This window comes from Hyla sarda, unplaced genomic scaffold, assembly GCF_029499605.1.
Source record: "Hyla sarda isolate aHylSar1 unplaced genomic scaffold, aHylSar1.hap1 scaffold_1702, whole genome shotgun sequence".
In the NCBI taxonomy this organism is placed as follows: domain Eukaryota; kingdom Metazoa; phylum Chordata; class Amphibia; order Anura; family Hylidae; genus Hyla; species Hyla sarda.
Window position 1 is genome coordinate 24,172 of NW_026608342.1, and position 19,328 is coordinate 43,499.

The following is a 19,328-nucleotide window of genomic DNA, read 5'->3' on the forward strand; positions in this document are numbered from 1 at the left end:
TTGCACTTCCCAAGCTGATCTTAACAGAGTGAATTTGCATGTAAAGATTTTTTGTTGTATTGCTGGTATGAAAGTCAATTGGGGGAAGTGCCAATTGAGTAATTTTGGAAAGCAAGGAAAAGTGGTGGTGGATGGCGTGGATGAGAAGGAAGATATTGAAGTGTTAGGGGTTGTTTTTGAAAAAAATCTAAAAGGAGGGAAAAGTTATGAGAAGTTGGAGGAGAAGATAGAGAAGAAATTATCTTTTTGGAAATTGAGAAACTTGTCTCTTAAAGGTAAAGTTCTGATTTTAAAGGCAGTCATTTTGCCACTACTATTATATACTGCAATGGTTTTCCCACCCGGCAAATTATGGACCAGAAGGATGACAAGGAAGTTGTTTATTTTTTTCTGGGGTTCAAAGATGGAAAAGATGAAGAGGGAGGAAGTGATGAAGAGCGTGAAGAAAGGCGGATATAATTTCCCGGATATTAATCTGTTTTTAAAGACTCATTACTTTCTTTTAATTTATAAAGTGTCTCAGTGCAATAATTGGGTGGCAGACATGAGCAGGTATTTGGCAGGATGGTTGTTTTCCAAATGGGGCTGGTGTGAGAAGGATCTGAGGAGACCAATAGCGCAAGTTATACCTACCTTCTATGTGGTTCTCAGGTCTTTCAGTGATCAATTTGGTTTGAGTTCCCTGGGAAAACCTGAGAAAAAGAAAATTGAAAATGAAATAAGAAAAAATGAGAGATTATATGAAGTACCATTCTGCACTACTGCTCAGTCTGTGAAGATCTGGAATCTTTTTAATGTTAGAGGATTATCGAATAGACAGAGAGATGTAAACTGGATGACTTTTCATGGCTGCCTCCCAACCAGAGCTTTCCTGAATGGACGAGGAATAAGAGTGAGTGAGAAATGTCCAAGAGAGGGTTGTGGAGGCAGGGAGGATACAGTGCACTTATTTTGGAACTGTTTTTATGCAAGAGAATTTTTTATGCTTCTACAGAGGTTTTTTTCTGCAATCACGGGATATGTTGATTTTAATTTTGAGAAGATTTTTATTGGTCAGGATTTTAGCAGGAGAGAGGACACTCGTGAAAGCTGGATTGTATTTTCTGTTTTTAAAGAAGTTTTATGGGATTCTAGAAACCTGCTTGTTTTTAAAAATGTGTGTATTTCTCCAAGGGAGTTGAAGAGACTTTTTTTTGGAAGGTTGTTTATTATTTTTCTATTTGACAAGAAGAGAATGGGAGAGGAAGAGGCTGAAAAGATTTGGAGATACAAGGAATGGAGAAAGTTGTAAGTATCCTGATCAAGGTTTTGAATTTGTGCTTCTCTTATAGTTTTCTTATTGAGATATTTTTCCGCATGATGTTTTTTCAGACTTTGTTTAGAAGTGATGAGTTTTGGTAGGTGACCTGATGATCGCTTGAACAAGTCTGTAACTGAGGAAAAAAAAAAAAAAAAAAAATCTGTTCTTATCAGTTTAATATCTGATACGTCCCCTATCTGGGGACCATATATTAAATGGATTTTTGAGAACGGGGGCCGATTTCGAAGCTTGCTTCCGTCGCCCTATGCATTGACCCGATATGGCAGTATCTTCGGGTACAGTGCACCACCCCCTTACAGGGTTAAAAAGAAAGATTCCTACTTTCATTGCTACCTGCTTGCTGGCTAGCCAGCTAGCCAGCCCTGTGGGCCTTGCTGCTGCTGCAGCCAAAAAACAAAAGGTGGTGCTGCTGCTGCTTCTGCTGCTTCTGCTTCTGCTTGTGTCTGGCCCCTGTTGGAGCGTCCAGGCACAGGACTTCTGCTGCTGCTGACTAAATGGCCTCCTTAATTGGATCATTTGAGTAGCCAGCACACCTGTGCAGGTAGGGCATGACATGATAGGCAGCTGCCTTGATAGCGGGTGGGTGCTGAATGTTCCTAATTGACAAAATAAGATTAATGCTTATGAAGAAATATAAAATCTCATCCCTTCCCCAATATCGCGCCACACCCCTACCCCTTAATTCCCTGGTTGAACGTGATGGACATATGTCTTTTTTCGACCGTACTAACTATGTAACTATGTAACATAACATGGGGGGGGGGGGGGGGGGTCTCCTGGCTGTTCACACAGGTGTGTCATTGCTGTACATTGACCATGCATTGCTTCTGTGGTATTGCAAAGGCAAAGACAAATGCTTCCAGCCATCCATTGCACTAATGGATTGGTCATCAGCTGGCTGTCTATGTCCCGCATCAATATAGACCAAAGTACAGAGGGTTAGGCTATGCTATTGTGCACCTACCTGATGCATCAGAAGGTGCGAGGCCCTTGCTAAATTCTGTGCACAGACTTTGAGATCTATGCTTTAGACTGTATCTAAACCTGCTCCAACATGGACTGACATTCTGGCCTACTTTCAGCCGATGCGACTTGTCTGTCGCTGAACAGTCGCTTTTTATGTATTCAGCACCTATGTATAATGTTGTAAAAATGCTCTAGAAGCTAAAGTCGCAGAAATGTCACACATATTTGGCCTGCAACTTTCTGTGCGACAAATTCAGACAGGAAAAATCAGTATAAATCCTTAGAAAATTATCCCCCAGTGTCTCCATCTGCTGGCGGTATTGAATAAGCATTGCTGCACTGATGGGGTATGCATTAGACGAAAAAAAAGAAGAAAAAGAAGAATAATACGCCCAGAAAAGAGGCGAAAAGGAGAAAAACGTAAAAAAACGTGAAAAAAAAGTAAGAGGAAGAGAAGGGAAAAAAAGGTGGAAATGGGTTTAAAAGTGATTTCGGCGGAGAAATATATATATATATATATATATATATATATATATATATATATATGCGCACACACACACATAGATATAAACGTATTCTCCGTTGAGATATTGCAGCCGCTGCTGTGTCCAGGCCCAGGAGCCTTAGCACTGTGCTGTGATGTCACTCAATACCACTGACATCACTAGGTGTAAACAACATCTCTCCTTTGCTGTGTATGTGACTATGGAGCTGTTTGGTGATGTCGTCTATTACGGCCTTCATAGAAGCAACAGGAGATTGTTGCATCCATCTTGAACCCTCAGAACTACAGTGCTATGATGTCACTCACTTCCACAGGCCTTGCAGAGTGTAAACAACAACAACCCAGCTTTGTTGTGTATGTAACCATAGGGATTTGTGATGTCACCTAGAACCTTCACAGCAGCGACAGCTTTATGAGGAGCATCAGCACTGCTCTGCCTGAGCAGAACCATCACCGCCATAGGTTGTCAAATAACCCGGATTTAACCCACACAGGTAAGTCCAATGGGGTGCAGGCATGTCCTCTATGCTTACAGCTTCCCGTGGGTGTTGGTTTGATACCGTTTGGGGACAGCCAAGGAGGCATCTGCAGGCAACAAAGGTAGGTGTGTGCTTGTGTGTGTGTTTCCTATGCAGATCCTAAGCCCAGTGTCACATGCAAGTAGGAGGAGTAAGAAGGGTTCCTGGCAAATCCGGGTTATGGATTGCATTTAAAAAGGCCCCGTGGGAGTGCAATGGGCCCCTGTCTTGCTGCTTAGCAATAATGGTATGGGTTTAGGTTCTGCTGTGTGTACTGGTGGTTGACTGCCCCCCAGCCCAGAGTGTGCATGGAAAATTGTCTGGCAGCCTCCCTGACAGCAAGCAGTGATAGTGCCCATGAAGGGGACCTTGTTGGGCCCGCCCCTTTCACGGTTATCGCTTCTCGGCCTTTTGGCTAAGATCAAGTGTAGTATCTGTTCTTATCAGTTTAATATCTGATACGTCCCCTATCTGGGGACCATATATTAAATGGATTTTTGAGAACGGGGGCCGATTTCGAAGCTTGCTTCCGTCGCCCTATGCATTGACCCGATATGGCAGTATCTTCGGGTACAGTGCACCACCCCCTTACAGGGTTAAAAAGAAAGATTCCTACTTTCATTGCTACCTGCTTGCTGGCTAGCCAGCTAGCCAGCCCTGTGGGCCTTGCTGCTGCTGCAGCCAAAAAACAAAAGGTGGTGCTGCTGCTGCTTCTGCTGCTTCTGCTTCTGCTTGTGTCTGGCCCCTGTTGGAGCGTCCAGGCACAGGACTTCTGCTGCTGCTGACTAAATGGCCTCCTTAATTGGATCATTTGAGTAGCCAGCACACCTGTGCAGGTAGGGCATGACATGATAGGCAGCTGCCTTGATAGCGGGTGGGTGCTGAATGTTCCTAATTGACAAAATAAGATTAATGCTTATGAAGAAATATAAAATCTCATCCCTTCCCCAATATCGCGCCACACCCCTACCCCTTAATTCCCTGGTTGAACGTGATGGACATATGTCTTTTTTCGACCGTACTAACTATGTAACTATGTAACATAACATGGGGGGGGGGGGGGGGGGGTCTCCTGGCTGTTCACACAGGTGTGTCATTGCTGTACATTGACCATGCATTGCTTCTGTGGTATTGCAAAGGCAAAGACAAATGCTTCCAGCCATCCATTGCACTAATGGATTGGTCATCAGCTGGCTGCCTATGTCCCGCATCAATATAGACCAAAGTACAGAGGGTTAGGCTATGCTATTGTGCACCTACCTTGTCACGATTCGGCTTCCAGGTAGTGGATCCTCTGTGCCAGAGAGGGATTGGCGTGGACCGTGCTAGTGGACCGGTTCTAAGCCACTACTGGTTTTCACCAGAGCCCGCCGCAAAGCGGGATGGTCTTGCTGCGGCGGTAGTGACCAGGTCGTATCCACTAGCAACGGCTCACCTCTCTGGCTGCTGAAGATAGGCGCGGTACAAGGGAGTAGGCAGAAGCAAGGTCAGACGTAGCAGAAGGTCGGGGGCAGGCGGCAAGGTTCGTAGTCAGGATGGGTAGCAGAAGTTCAGGTACACAGGCTTTGGACACACTAAACGCTTTCACTGGCACAAGGCAACAAGATCCGGCAAGGGAGTGCAAGGGAGGAGACTAGATAAAGGCAGGGAGCAGGACGCCGTGAGCGCTCCGGGGAGGAGCGGGGACCCGGAGCGCTAGGCGTAACAGTACCCCCCCCCCTTAGGTCTCCCCTTCTCTTTGTCCGGTAACTGCCTCCCCTGGGATGAGGACACCGGGAAAGAATGGAGGGTTTCCTCAACGGCAGGCAGTACAGCAGGAGTGGGGATGGGGAGGGAGGGCAGAGGGCGAGGCCTGGCACGGGGCAGTGTGACACCAGGACGGGGGCCATGGGGAGGCACAGAGGCTTGCCTGATGGGACTGGGAGGGGGGGAGAGACACTTCCTGTGGCAGGCAGAGTCCCAGTTCCTGATCTCCCCGGTGGTCCAATCAATGGTGGGGGAATGAAGCCGGAGCCAAGGCAGACCGAGGAGGACCTCAGAGGTACAGTTGGGGAGAATGAAGAACTCAATCTTTTCGTGGTGGGGTCCGATAGACATCAGGAGGGGTTCTGTGCGGTAACGCACGGTGCAGTCCAATCTGGCTCCGTTGACCGCGGAAATGTAGAGCGGTTTGACGAGACGGGTCACCGGGATGCTGAATCTATTAACAAAGGACTCCAACATAAAATTCCCGGAGGCACCAGAGTCCAAGCAGGCCACGGCTGAGATGGAGGAGTTGGCTGTAGAGGAAATCCGCACGGGCACCGTGAGACGTGGAGAAGAAGACTTAGAAGCAAAAGATGCCACACCCACGTGAGCTGGGTGCGTGCGTGCGTTTCCCAGGCGTGGAGGACGGATAGGGCAATCCACCAAGAAATGCTCAGTACTGGCACAGTACAGACAGAGATTTTCTTCTCTACGGCGATTCCTCTCTTCCTGGGTCAGGCGAGACCGATCCACTTGCATGGCCTCCTCGGCGGGAGGCCCAGGCGAAGACTGCAAAGGATGCTGTGGGAGAGGTGCCCAGAGATCTAAGTCTTTTTCCTGGCGGAGCTCTTGGTGTCGCTCAGAAAAACGCATGTCAATGCGGGTAGCCAAATGGATGAGTTCTTGGAGGTTGGCAGGAATCTCTCGTGCGGCCAGCACATCCTTGATGCGACTGGATAGGCCTTTTTTAAAGGTCGCGCAGAGAGCCTCATTATTCCAGGATAGTTCAGAAGCAAAAGTACGGAATTGTATGGCGTACTCGCCAACGGAAGAATTACCCTGGACCAGGTTCAGCAAGGCAGTCTCAGCAGAAGAGGCTCGGGCAGGTTCCTCAAAGACACTTCGGACTTCAGCAAAGAAGGACTGGACTGTGGCTGTGGCAGGATCATTGCGGTCCCAGAGCGGTGTGGCCCAAGACAAGGCCTTTCCTGAAAGAAGACTTACTACGAATGCCACCTTAGACCGTTCTGTAGGAAACAAGTCTGACAACATCTCCATATGCAGGGAACACTGAGACAAAAATCCACGGCAGAGTCTGGAGTCCCCATCAAATTTGTCCGGCAGGGACAAGCGGAGGTTAGGAGCGGCCACTCGCTGCGGAGGAGGTGCAGGAGCTGGCGGAGGAGATGGTTGCTGCTGTAGCAGAGGCAGAATTTGCTGTAACATGGCGGTCAACTGCGACAGCTGCTGTCCTTGTTGGGCAATCTGCTGCGATTGCTGAGCGACCACCGTGGGAAGATCAGCGAGACTTGGCAGCGGCACCTCAGCGGGATCCATGGCCGGATCTACTGTCACGATTCGGCTTCCAGGTAGTGGATCCTCTGTGCCAGAGAGGGATTGGCGTGGACCGTGCTAGTGGACCGGTTCTAAGCCACTACTGGTTTTCACCAGAGCCCGCCGCAAAGCGGGATGGTCTTGCTGCGGCGGTAGTGACCAGGTCGTATCCACTAGCAACGGCTCACCTCTCTGGCTGCTGAAGATAGGCGCGGTACAAGGGAGTAGGCAGAAGCAAGGTCAGACGTAGCAGAAGGTCGGGGGCAGGCGGCAAGGTTCGTAGTCAGGATGGGTAGCAGAAGTTCAGGTACACAGGCTTTGGACACACTAAACGCTTTCACTGGCACAAGGCAACAAGATCCGGCAAGGGAGTGCAAGGGAGGAGACTAGATAAAGGCAGGGAGCAGGACGCCGTGAGCGCTCCGGGGAGGAGCGGGGACCCGGAGCGCTAGGCGTAACATACCTGATGCATCAGAAGGTGCGAGGCCCTTGCTAAATTCTGTGCACAGACTTTGAGATCTATGCTTTAGACTGTATCTAAACCTGCTCCAACATGGACTGACATTCTGGCCTACTTTCAGCCGATGCGACTTGTCTGTCGCTGAACAGTCGCTTTTTATGTATTCAGCACCTATGTATAATGTTGTAAAAATGCTCTAGAAGCTAAAGTCGCAGAAATGTCACACATATTTGGCCTGCAACTTTCTGTGCGACAAATTCAGACAGGAAAAATCAGTATAAATCCTTAGAAAATTATCCCCCAGTGTCTCCATCTGCTGGCGGTATTGAATAAGCATTGCTGCACTGATGGGGTATGCATTAGACGAAAAAAAAGAAGAAAAAGAAGAATAATACGCCCAGAAAAGAGGCGAAAAGGAGAAAAACGTAAAAAAACGTGAAAAAAAAGTAAGAGGAAGAGAAGGGAAAAAAAGGTGGAAATGGGTTTAAAAGTGATTTCGGCGGAGAAATATATATATATATATATATATATATATATATGCGCACACACACACATAGATATAAACGTATTCTCCGTTGAGATATTGCAGCCGCTGCTGTGTCCAGGCCCAGGAGCCTTAGCACTGTGCTGTGATGTCACTCAATACCACTGACATCACTAGGTGTAAACAACATCTCTCCTTTGCTGTGTATGTGACTATGGAGCTGTTTGGTGATGTCGTCTATTACGGCCTTCATAGAAGCAACAGGAGATTGTTGCATCCATCTTGAACCCTCAGAACTACAGTGCTATGATGTCACTCACTTCCACAGGCCTTGCAGAGTGTAAACAACAACAACCCAGCTTTGTTGTGTATGTAACCATAGGGATTTGTGATGTCACCTAGAACCTTCACAGCAGCGACAGCTTTATGAGGAGCATCAGCACTGCTCTGCCTGAGCAGAACCATCACCGCCATAGGTTGTCAAATAACCCGGATTTAACCCACACAGGTAAGTCCAATGGGGTGCAGGCATGTCCTCTATGCTTACAGCTTCCCGTGGGTGTTGGTTTGATACCGTTTGGGGACAGCCAAGGAGGCATCTGCAGGCAACAAAGGTAGGTGTGTGCTTGTGTGTGTGTTTCCTATGCAGATCCTAAGCCCAGTGTCACATGCAAGTAGGAGGAGTAAGAAGGGTTCCTGGCAAATCCGGGTTATGGATTGCATTTAAAAAGGCCCCGTGGGAGTGCAATGGGCCCCTGTCTTGCTGCTTAGCAATAATGGTATGGGTTTAGGTTCTGCTGTGTGTACTGGTGGTTGACTGCCCCCCAGCCCAGAGTGTGCATGGAAAATTGTCTGGCAGCCTCCCTGACAGCAAGCAGTGATAGTGCCCATGAAGGGGACCTTGTTGGGCCCGCCCCTTTCACGGTTATCGCTTCTCGGCCTTTTGGCTTCGATCCTGTGCGGTTTACCGGGCAGGGTAGGAGTCGGAAGGGGTGGTGATCGGGGCCCTCTTTTGCGGGGGGCCCTGGATTGTTACTGGGTTGCGATAGTGGGTATCTTAACCTGCAAAAATGAGCGGAGAGAGGACTCGAGGACTCGAGGATACGATGCGGATTTACGTTCCTGGCGAACACCGGGGGACGATTGGATTGGATCAAGTTGTGCTGGAGATTCTTCGCAAGCTCCAGTACCTTCAGGTATGGCATGTAATCGCTATGCAAGATTTCCCTAGGCAAGGGATTTACGATATAACCTTTTATGATTCTGAGGTTTGCCAGAGGGTCTACATGGACTTAGAAGTGATGAAGAGGAGGAATGAGCCAGCTATAATGAGTAAGGTGAAAGTGGAACCATTATTCATGAATATGTCTAAGGTTGTTATAGTCCATATGTACAACCCGAAGGTTTCGGATGAGATGGTGACCAATTTTTTGTACCGATATTGTGATGAAGTTAAATTTCTTGGAAGACTCAAGAACAGACATGGGTACTTTAATTGTAAAAGGAAATTTGTTGTAAAATTTAAAAAGGACGAAGGAATGGAAGAGGGAAGGAAGAGTATACCACAGGTATTTTCTATTGGAGGAGAAAGAGGTTTTTGTTTTTATGAAGGACAGTTGCAGTACTGTAGACGTTGTCACGCTTATGGACATGTACAGGAGTCTTGCCCTGAGCAAGGAGTATGCTGCAGGAATTGTGGGAAATCAGGTCACAACTCGGGTGAATGTACTGAGAAGAAAACGTGTGATATCTGTGGTAGTGAGGAGCATTTGGCTAGAGGATGCAGTTTATGGTATAGAAAGAAAATGAGCTATGCTGACGCAGCAGGAAATAGAAGAGAGGAAAGAGGAGAAAGGCCATTTCCACGTGTTTTTGGTGTGAATGCTGAGGTGACTCAGGTGATTGACGAGAACTCTGTAAAAGGGAGTGCAGCAGGTGTGACAGTGCAGCACATGAATACTCAGGAAAAATCGGGAAAAGGGGAGGAGGGTGACTCCACTGGTGTGCATTGTGAGGAGACTGGTGTTGGTGAAGAGTTTACTGAGGTCAGTAAGAAGAAAGCACGTAAAGGGAAAAAAGAGAAAGTGGTGGAGAGTGTGGAGACTGTGTGTAGGGAGGTTCCCCCATGTGAAGAAACAATTGAGGATTTTGAATGCCCAAACCCAGTGGTGGGGGAAGAGGAGGGGATGGAGTTTCAGGAGAATGAGAGTGGGAGATCCCTAACACCTGGGCAGAGGGTGATTAGTGGGGAGGAGAATGTAACATCTGAAGAGGAGGAGAAGGAGGAGGAGGAGGGGGAAGATGAAGATGAAGATGCAAATGGAGGCTTTCAAGGTAAAAGTAAAAGGTGTAAGAAAGGGAGTTGGTCAGGGGATCAGACGGATCCTGTGTATGGAGGTGAGGAAATGATGGACAGGGACTCTCAAGTGGGGTCGCCTGATTGCTATGGGATGCTGCTAAGGAAGGTTGAAGGTCAGAATACTAACTTCTAGTTAAAATGGATGTTAAGAAAATGGATTGCCTTCTTTCCTTTTTAATGGCATTGGTTGTGGCTACTCTTAATGTTCGGAGTATAGGAACAACCATCAGAAGAGCAGCAGTTTTTGATTTTTTGGAGAATGTGAAGGGAGATATATTTTGTTTACAGGAGTGTGCAATTAAGTCTGCACCTTGTGTAGATGAATGGAAGAGATGGCAGTCTTTTTGGTCTACATGCACAGAGAATAAAAATGAAGGTGTGGGGATTTTATTGTGTAACAGGGACATTAAAGTTTTAAATTGCCAAGTTTTAGTACCAGGTCGTTGTATGGTTTTAAATTTTGAGTTTTTAGGCCAGAGAATGAGAGTTTTTAATGTATATGCGCCAGCAGAAAAACAGGCACGTGTGTTATTTTTAGAGTCTCTTAAACTTTTTATTCCTGGTCGTGATGGTACTATTATTGTTGGTGATTTTAACTGCATTAGATCCGTCAATGATCGTGAGAGCTCTGCTAAGGTTAGAACTGATATTACTTCAAATGTTTTAAACCAAATTATTCAAGACTTACATTATTCTGATGTGGGACTGATGGTTAGCACTGATGAAAGATACACCTATATATCAGATAGTGGCCGCTGTAAATCCCGGATTGATTACATTCTTGTCTCTGAGGGGATTAAGGTGGTCCGGTGCAATCAAATGATGTCAACTTTCTCAGATCATAAGATGGTGTCGGCAGAAATAAGTATTGCAGAGTCCTTTCATTTTGGTAGAGGGCTCTGGAAATTAAATGTAAGTCTATTAGAAGATGAAGAAGTAATGGCCGGTTTTAAAGATTTTTTTTTATCTTGTACTTCTAAACAATCTGTTTTTAGTAATGTTTTAGCTTGGTGGGATTGGGCAAAAAGTGAGTTTGCTAAGTATTTTAAGTTCATTTGCATAAGGAGGGCACAAGAAAAGAGGAGGGGTTATGAAAGGCTTATCTCACGTTTAGAAACTCTCTTTAAGTTTAAACATGTTGGTGTGGAGGTGGAGGAGGAAATTGAGAAGGTGAAAATTGAGATGAAGAACAGGTTGTTGGAAAGAGGTAGAAATATTGTTTTTAAATCCAAAGTTCAACATTTGGAGGAAAATGAACAATGTACAAGATATTTCTTTAAAAAATGTTTTAATGCTAGGGGTGTTTTTAAGTCTGTTTTAACTCCTACAGGGGAAGTTGTTGGTGATGAGATGGTGAAGGAGATTGGCAGATTTTATGAAACACTTTTTAGTAATAAGAGCAGAGCCAGTGAGACGGAGATGAATAATTATTGTAATATTTTAGAGAATAATGTCCCTGAAGGAAAAAGTGCATTTTTAATTGAGGAAGTTTGTGAAGGGGAGATCAAGCAGGCTCTGGACATGACAGCGAAAGGGAAGACACCGGGCTGTGATGGCCTCCCCTTTGAGTTTTATTCAGTTTTTTGGCATATTTTAAAGCAAGATTTTACACGGGTGGTGCAATATGTTTTTAACTCAGGTATTTTAGCGGAGTCTATGAAGAAAGGAGTTATTACCTTGATACATAAGAAAGGTGATGAAAGAGATTTGAAAAACTGGAGGCCGATCACATTATTGAATACAGATTATAAGATCATTGCAAAGATTGTGGCGAACAGGATGAGTGACATAGTTGAGCACCTTGTTGGAGAATACCAAGTTTGTGCAGTGCCAAATAGGAGAATAACTGATAATTTATTAGTTTTAAGAGACTCTATTTATTATAGTAATTTTAATAAGAATGCACTTTTTGTGGAATCCATTGATTTTGAAAAAGCTTATGACAGAGTTGCTCATGATTTTATGTTTATGGTTTTAAAGCATATGGGTATTCCTGAGAAGCTACTGTTTGTGATTAAAAGTTTTTATTATGGGGCAACAAGTCAGATTTTAGTCAATGGACATGTGGGGCCGGGTTTTAATATTTTATCAGGAGTACGACAGGGATGCCCACTCTCCCCAATTTTATTCATTTGTGTCATTGAGGCCTTGCTCAAAAATGTACAGAAGGACAAATGTGTGAGTGGTGTTTTTATCCCGGGAAGTAATGGAAGGAATTTGAAGGTTTTAAGTTACATGGATGATGTGGTTTTTACTTGCACTTCCCAAGCTGATCTTAACAGAGTGAATTTGCATGTAAAGATTTTTTGTTGTATTGCTGGTATGAAAGTCAATTGGGGGAAGTGCCAATTGAGTAATTTTGGAAAGCAAGGAAAAGTGGTGGTGGATGGCGTGGATGAGAAGGAAGATATTGAAGTGTTAGGGGTTGTTTTTGAAAAAAATCTAAAAGGAGGGAAAAGTTATGAGAAGTTGGAGGAGAAGATAGAGAAGAAATTATCTTTTTGGAAATTGAGAAACTTGTCTCTTAAAGGTAAAGTTCTGATTTTAAAGGCAGTCATTTTGCCACTACTATTATATACTGCAATGGTTTTCCCACCCGGCAAATTATGGACCAGAAGGATGACAAGGAAGTTGTTTATTTTTTTCTGGGGTTCAAAGATGGAAAAGATGAAGAGGGAGGAAGTGATGAAGAGCGTGAAGAAAGGCGGATATAATTTCCCGGATATTAATCTGTTTTTAAAGACTCATTACTTTCTTTTAATTTATAAAGTGTCTCAGTGCAATAATTGGGTGGCAGACATGAGCAGGTATTTGGCAGGATGGTTGTTTTCCAAATGGGGCTGGTGTGAGAAGGATCTGAGGAGACCAATAGCGCAAGTTATACCTACCTTCTATGTGGTTCTCAGGTCTTTCAGTGATCAATTTGGTTTGAGTTCCCTGGGAAAACCTGAGAAAAAGAAAATTGAAAATGAAATAAGAAAAAATGAGAGATTATATGAAGTACCATTCTGCACTACTGCTCAGTCTGTGAAGATCTGGAATCTTTTTAATGTTAGAGGATTATCGAATAGACAGAGAGATGTAAACTGGATGACTTTTCATGGCTGCCTCCCAACCAGAGCTTTCCTGAATGGACGAGGAATAAGAGTGAGTGAGAAATGTCCAAGAGAGGGTTGTGGAGGCAGGGAGGATACAGTGCACTTATTTTGGAACTGTTTTTATGCAAGAGAATTTTTTATGCTTCTACAGAGGTTTTTTTCTGCAATCACGGGATATGTTGATTTTAATTTTGAGAAGATTTTTATTGGTCAGGATTTTAGCAGGAGAGAGGACACTCGTGAAAGCTGGATTGTATTTTCTGTTTTTAAAGAAGTTTTATGGGATTCTAGAAACCTGCTTGTTTTTAAAAATGTGTGTATTTCTCCAAGGGAGTTGAAGAGACTTTTTTTTGGAAGGTTGTTTATTATTTTTCTATTTGACAAGAAGAGAATGGGAGAGGAAGAGGCTGAAAAGATTTGGAGATACAAGGAATGGAGAAAGTTGTAAGTATCCTGATCAAGGTTTTGAATTTGTGCTTCTCTTATAGTTTTCTTATTGAGATATTTTTCCGCATGATGTTTTTTCAGACTTTGTTTAGAAGTGATGAGTTTTGGTAGGTGACCTGATGATCGCTTGAACAAGTCTGTAACTGAGGAAAAAAAAAAAAAAAAAAAATCTGTTCTTATCAGTTTAATATCTGATACGTCCCCTATCTGGGGACCATATATTAAATGGATTTTTGAGAACGGGGGCCGATTTCGAAGCTTGCTTCCGTCGCCCTATGCATTGACCCGATATGGCAGTATCTTCGGGTACAGTGCACCACCCCCTTACAGGGTTAAAAAGAAAGATTCCTACTTTCATTGCTACCTGCTTGCTGGCTAGCCAGCTAGCCAGCCCTGTGGGCCTTGCTGCTGCTGCAGCCAAAAAACAAAAGGTGGTGCTGCTGCTGCTTCTGCTGCTTCTGCTTCTGCTTGTGTCTGGCCCCTGTTGGAGCGTCCAGGCACAGGACTTCTGCTGCTGCTGACTAAATGGCCTCCTTAATTGGATCATTTGAGTAGCCAGCACACCTGTGCAGGTAGGGCATGACATGATAGGCAGCTGCCTTGATAGCGGGTGGGTGCTGAATGTTCCTAATTGACAAAATAAGATTAATGCTTATGAAGAAATATAAAATCTCATCCCTTCCCCAATATCGCGCCACACCCCTACCCCTTAATTCCCTGGTTGAACGTGATGGACATATGTCTTTTTTCGACCGTACTAACTATGTAACTATGTAACATAACATGGGGGGGGGGGGGGGGGGGTCTCCTGGCTGTTCACACAGGTGTGTCATTGCTGTACATTGACCATGCATTGCTTCTGTGGTATTGCAAAGGCAAAGACAAATGCTTCCAGCCATCCATTGCACTAATGGATTGGTCATCAGCTGGCTGTCTATGTCCCGCATCAATATAGACCAAAGTACAGAGGGTTAGGCTATGCTATTGTGCACCTACCTGATGCATCAGAAGGTGCGAGGCCCTTGCTAAATTCTGTGCACAGACTTTGAGATCTATGCTTTAGACTGTATCTAAACCTGCTCCAACATGGACTGACATTCTGGCCTACTTTCAGCCGATGCGACTTGTCTGTCGCTGAACAGTCGCTTTTTATGTATTCAGCACCTATGTATAATGTTGTAAAAATGCTCTAGAAGCTAAAGTCGCAGAAATGTCACACATATTTGGCCTGCAACTTTCTGTGCGACAAATTCAGACAGGAAAAATCAGTATAAATCCTTAGAAAATTATCCCCCAGTGTCTCCATCTGCTGGCGGTATTGAATAAGCATTGCTGCACTGATGGGGTATGCATTAGACGAAAAAAAAGAAGAAAAAGAAGAATAATACGCCCAGAAAAGAGGCGAAAAGGAGAAAAACGTAAAAAAACGTGAAAAAAAAGTAAGAGGAAGAGAAGGGAAAAAAAGGTGGAAATGGGTTTAAAAGTGATTTCGGCGGAGAAATATATATATATATATATATATATATATATATATATATATATATGCGCACACACACACATAGATATAAACGTATTCTCCGTTGAGATATTGCAGCCGCTGCTGTGTCCAGGCCCAGGAGCCTTAGCACTGTGCTGTGATGTCACTCAATACCACTGACATCACTAGGTGTAAACAACATCTCTCCTTTGCTGTGTATGTGACTATGGAGCTGTTTGGTGATGTCGTCTATTACGGCCTTCATAGAAGCAACAGGAGATTGTTGCATCCATCTTGAACCCTCAGAACTACAGTGCTATGATGTCACTCACTTCCACAGGCCTTGCAGAGTGTAAACAACAACAACCCAGCTTTGTTGTGTATGTAACCATAGGGATTTGTGATGTCACCTAGAACCTTCACAGCAGCGACAGCTTTATGAGGAGCATCAGCACTGCTCTGCCTGAGCAGAACCATCACCGCCATAGGTTGTCAAATAACCCGGATTTAACCCACACAGGTAAGTCCAATGGGGTGCAGGCATGTCCTCTATGCTTACAGCTTCCCGTGGGTGTTGGTTTGATACCGTTTGGGGACAGCCAAGGAGGCATCTGCAGGCAACAAAGGTAGGTGTGTGCTTGTGTGTGTGTTTCCTATGCAGATCCTAAGCCCAGTGTCACATGCAAGTAGGAGGAGTAAGAAGGGTTCCTGGCAAATCCGGGTTATGGATTGCATTTAAAAAGGCCCCGTGGGAGTGCAATGGGCCCCTGTCTTGCTGCTTAGCAATAATGGTATGGGTTTAGGTTCTGCTGTGTGTACTGGTGGTTGACTGCCCCCCAGCCCAGAGTGTGCATGGAAAATTGTCTGGCAGCCTCCCTGACAGCAAGCAGTGATAGTGCCCATGAAGGGGACCTTGTTGGGCCCGCCCCTTTCACGGTTATCGCTTCTCGGCCTTTTGGCTAAGATCAAGTGTAGTATCTGTTCTTATCAGTTTAATATCTGATACGTCCCCTATCTGGGGACCATATATTAAATGGATTTTTGAGAACGGGGGCCGATTTCGAAGCTTGCTTCCGTCGCCCTATGCATTGACCCGATATGGCAGTATCTTCGGGTACAGTGCACCACCCCCTTACAGGGTTAAAAAGAAAGATTCCTACTTTCATTGCTACCTGCTTGCTGGCTAGCCAGCTAGCCAGCCCTGTGGGCCTTGCTGCTGCTGCAGCCAAAAAACAAAAGGTGGTGCTGCTGCTGCTTCTGCTGCTTCTGCTTCTGCTTGTGTCTGGCCCCTGTTGGAGCGTCCAGGCACAGGACTTCTGCTGCTGCTGACTAAATGGCCTCCTTAATTGGATCATTTGAGTAGCCAGCACACCTGTGCAGGTAGGGCATGACATGATAGGCAGCTGCCTTGATAGCGGGTGGGTGCTGAATGTTCCTAATTGACAAAATAAGATTAATGCTTATGAAGAAATATAAAATCTCATCCCTTCCCCAATATCGCGCCACACCCCTACCCCTTAATTCCCTGGTTGAACGTGATGGACATATGTCTTTTTTCGACCGTACTAACTATGTAACTATGTAACATAACATGGGGGGGGGGGGGGGTCTCCTGGCTGTTCACACAGGTGTGTCATTGCTGTACATTGACCATGCATTGCTTCTGTGGTATTGCAAAGGCAAAGACAAATGCTTCCAGCCATCCATTGCACTAATGGATTGGTCATCAGCTGGCTGCCTATGTCCCGCATCAATATAGACCAAAGTACAGAGGGTTAGGCTATGCTATTGTGCACCTACCTGATGCATCAGAAGGTGCGAGGCCCTTGCTAAATTCTGTGCACAGACTTTGAGATCTATGCTTTAGACTGTATCTAAACCTGCTCCAACATGGACTGACATTCTGGCCTACTTTCAGCCGATGCGACTTGTCTGTCGCTGAACAGTCGCTTTTTATGTATTCAGCACCTATGTATAATGTTGTAAAAATGCTCTAGAAGCTAAAGTCGCAGAAATGTCACACATATTTGGCCTGCAACTTTCTGTGCGACAAATTCAGACAGGAAAAATCAGTATAAATCCTTAGAAAATTATCCCCCAGTGTCTCCATCTGCTGGCGGTATTGAATAAGCATTGCTGCACTGATGGGGTATGCATTAGACGAAAAAAAAGAAGAAAAAGAAGAATAATACGCCCAGAAAAGAGGCGAAAAGGAGAAAAACGTAAAAAAACGTGAAAAAAAAGTAAGAGGAAGAGAAGGGAAAAAAAGGTGGAAATGGGTTTAAAAGTGATTTCGGCGGAGAAATATATATATATATATATATATATATATATATATATATATATATATATGCGCACACACACACATAGATATAAACGTATTCTCCGTTGAGATATTGCAGCCGCTGCTGTGTCCAGGCCCAGGAGCCTTAGCACTGTGCTGTGATGTCACTCAATACCACTGACATCACTAGGTGTAAACAACATCTCTCCTTTGCTGTGTATGTGACTATGGAGCTGTTTGGTGATGTCGTCTATTACGGCCTTCATAGAAGCAACAGGAGATTGTTGCATCCATCTTGAACCCTCAGAACTACAGTGCTATGATGTCACTCACTTCCACAGGCCTTGCAGAGTGTAAACAACAACAACCCAGCTTTGTTGTGTATGTAACCAAAGGGATTTGTGATGTCACCTAGAACCTTCACAGCAGCGACAGCTTTATGAGGAGCATCAGCACTGCTCTGCCTGAGCAGAACCATCACCGCCATAGGTTGTCAAATAACCCGGATTTAACCCACACAGGTAAGTCCAATGGGGTGCAGGCATGTCCTCTATGCTTACAGCTTCCCGTGGGTGTTGGTTTGATACCGTTTGGGGACAGCCAAGGAGGCATCTGCAGGCAACAAAGGTAGGTGTGTGCTTGTGTGTGTGTTTCCTATGCAGATCCTAAGCCCAGTGTCACATGCAAGTAGGAGGAGTAAGAAGGGTTCCTGGCAAATCCGGGTTATGGATTGCATTTAAAAAGGCCCCGTGGGAGTGCAATGGGCCCCTGTCTTGCTGCTTAGCAATAATGGTATGGGTTTAGGTTCTGCTGTGTGTACTGGTGGTTGACTGCCCCCCAGCCCAGAGTGTGCATGGAAAATTGTCTGGCAGCCTCCCTGACAGCAAGCAGTGATAGTGCCCATGAAGGGGACCTTGTTGGGCCCGCCCCTTTCACGGTTATCGCTTCTCGGCCTTTTGGCTAAGATCAAGTGTAGTATCTGTTCTTATCAGTTTAATATCTGATACGTCCCCTATCTGGGGACCATATATTAAATGGATTTTTGAGAACGGGGGCCGATTTCGAAGCTTGCTTCCGTCGCCCTATGCATTGACCCGATATGGCAGTATCTTCGGGTACAGTGCACCACCCCCTTACAGGGTTAAAAAGAAAGATTCCTACTTTCATTGCTACCTGCTTGCTGGCTAGCCAGCTAGCCAGCCCTGTGGGCCTTGCTGCTGCTGCAGCCAAAAAACAAAAGGTGGTGCTGCTGCTGCTTCTGCTGCTTCTGCTTCTGCTTGTGTCTGGCCCCTGTTGGAGCGTCCAGGCACAGGACTTCTGCTGCTGCTGACTAAATGGCCTCCTTAATTGGATCATTTGAGTAGCCAGCACACCTGTGCAGGTAGGGCATGACATGATAGGCAGCTGCCTTGATAGCGGGTGGGTGCTGAATGTTCCTAATTGACAAAATAAGATTAATGCTTATGAAGAAATATAAAATCTCATCCCTTCCCCAATATCGCGCCACACCCCTACCCCTTAATTCCCTGGTTGAACGTGATGGACATATGTCTTTTTTCGACCGTACTAACTATGTAACTATGTAACATAACATGGGGGGGGGGGGGGGGGGGTCTCCTGGCTGTTCACACAGGTGTGTCATTGCTGTACATTGACCATGCATTGCTTCTGTGGTATTGCAAAGGCAAAGACAAATGCTTCCAGCCATCCATTGCACTAATGGATTGGTCATCAGCTGGCTGTCTATGTCCCGCATCAATATAGACCAAAGTACAGAGGGTTAGGCTATGCTATTGTGCACCTACCTGATGCATCAGAAGGTGCGAGGCCCTTGCTAAATTCTGTGCACAGACTTTGAGATCTATGCTTTAGACTGTATCTAAACCTGCTCCAACATGGACTGACATTCTGGCCTACTTTCAGCCGATGCGACTTGTCTGTCGCTGAACAGTCGCTTTTTATGTATTCAGCACCTATGTATAATGTTGTAAAAATGCTCTAGAAGCTAAAGTCGCAGAAATGTCACACATATTTGGCCTGCAACTTTCTGTGCGACAAATTCAGACAGGAAAAATCAGTATAAATCCTTAGAAAATTATCCCCCAGTGT

The 19,328-nt window shown here is 45.2% G+C and overlaps 5 non-coding genes across 5 annotated transcripts; all 5 read left to right on the forward strand.

The window, feature by feature from the left end:
- The first annotated feature begins 1,412 nt into the window (after positions 1 to 1,412).
- LOC130312095 (U2 spliceosomal RNA) lies at positions 1,413 to 1,612 on the forward strand. Its single transcript, XR_008860295.1, has one exon. It is a non-coding gene; the product is annotated as a U2 spliceosomal RNA (small nuclear RNA).
- A 2,093-nt stretch (positions 1,613 to 3,705) lies between these two features.
- LOC130312107 (U2 spliceosomal RNA) lies at positions 3,706 to 3,896 on the forward strand. Its single transcript, XR_008860301.1, has one exon. It is a non-coding gene; the product is annotated as a U2 spliceosomal RNA (small nuclear RNA).
- A 9,684-nt stretch (positions 3,897 to 13,580) lies between these two features.
- LOC130312096 (U2 spliceosomal RNA) lies at positions 13,581 to 13,780 on the forward strand. Its single transcript, XR_008860296.1, has one exon. It is a non-coding gene; the product is annotated as a U2 spliceosomal RNA (small nuclear RNA).
- Positions 13,781 to 15,874: 2,094 nt separating this feature from the next.
- On the forward strand, positions 15,875 to 16,065 carry LOC130312108 (U2 spliceosomal RNA). Its single transcript, XR_008860302.1, has one exon. It is a non-coding gene; the product is annotated as a U2 spliceosomal RNA (small nuclear RNA).
- A 2,094-nt stretch (positions 16,066 to 18,159) lies between these two features.
- Positions 18,160 to 18,350, forward strand: LOC130312089 (U2 spliceosomal RNA). The gene has a single exon (XR_008860288.1). It is a non-coding gene; the product is annotated as a U2 spliceosomal RNA (small nuclear RNA).
- The last annotated feature ends 978 nt before the right edge of the window (positions 18,351 to 19,328 follow it).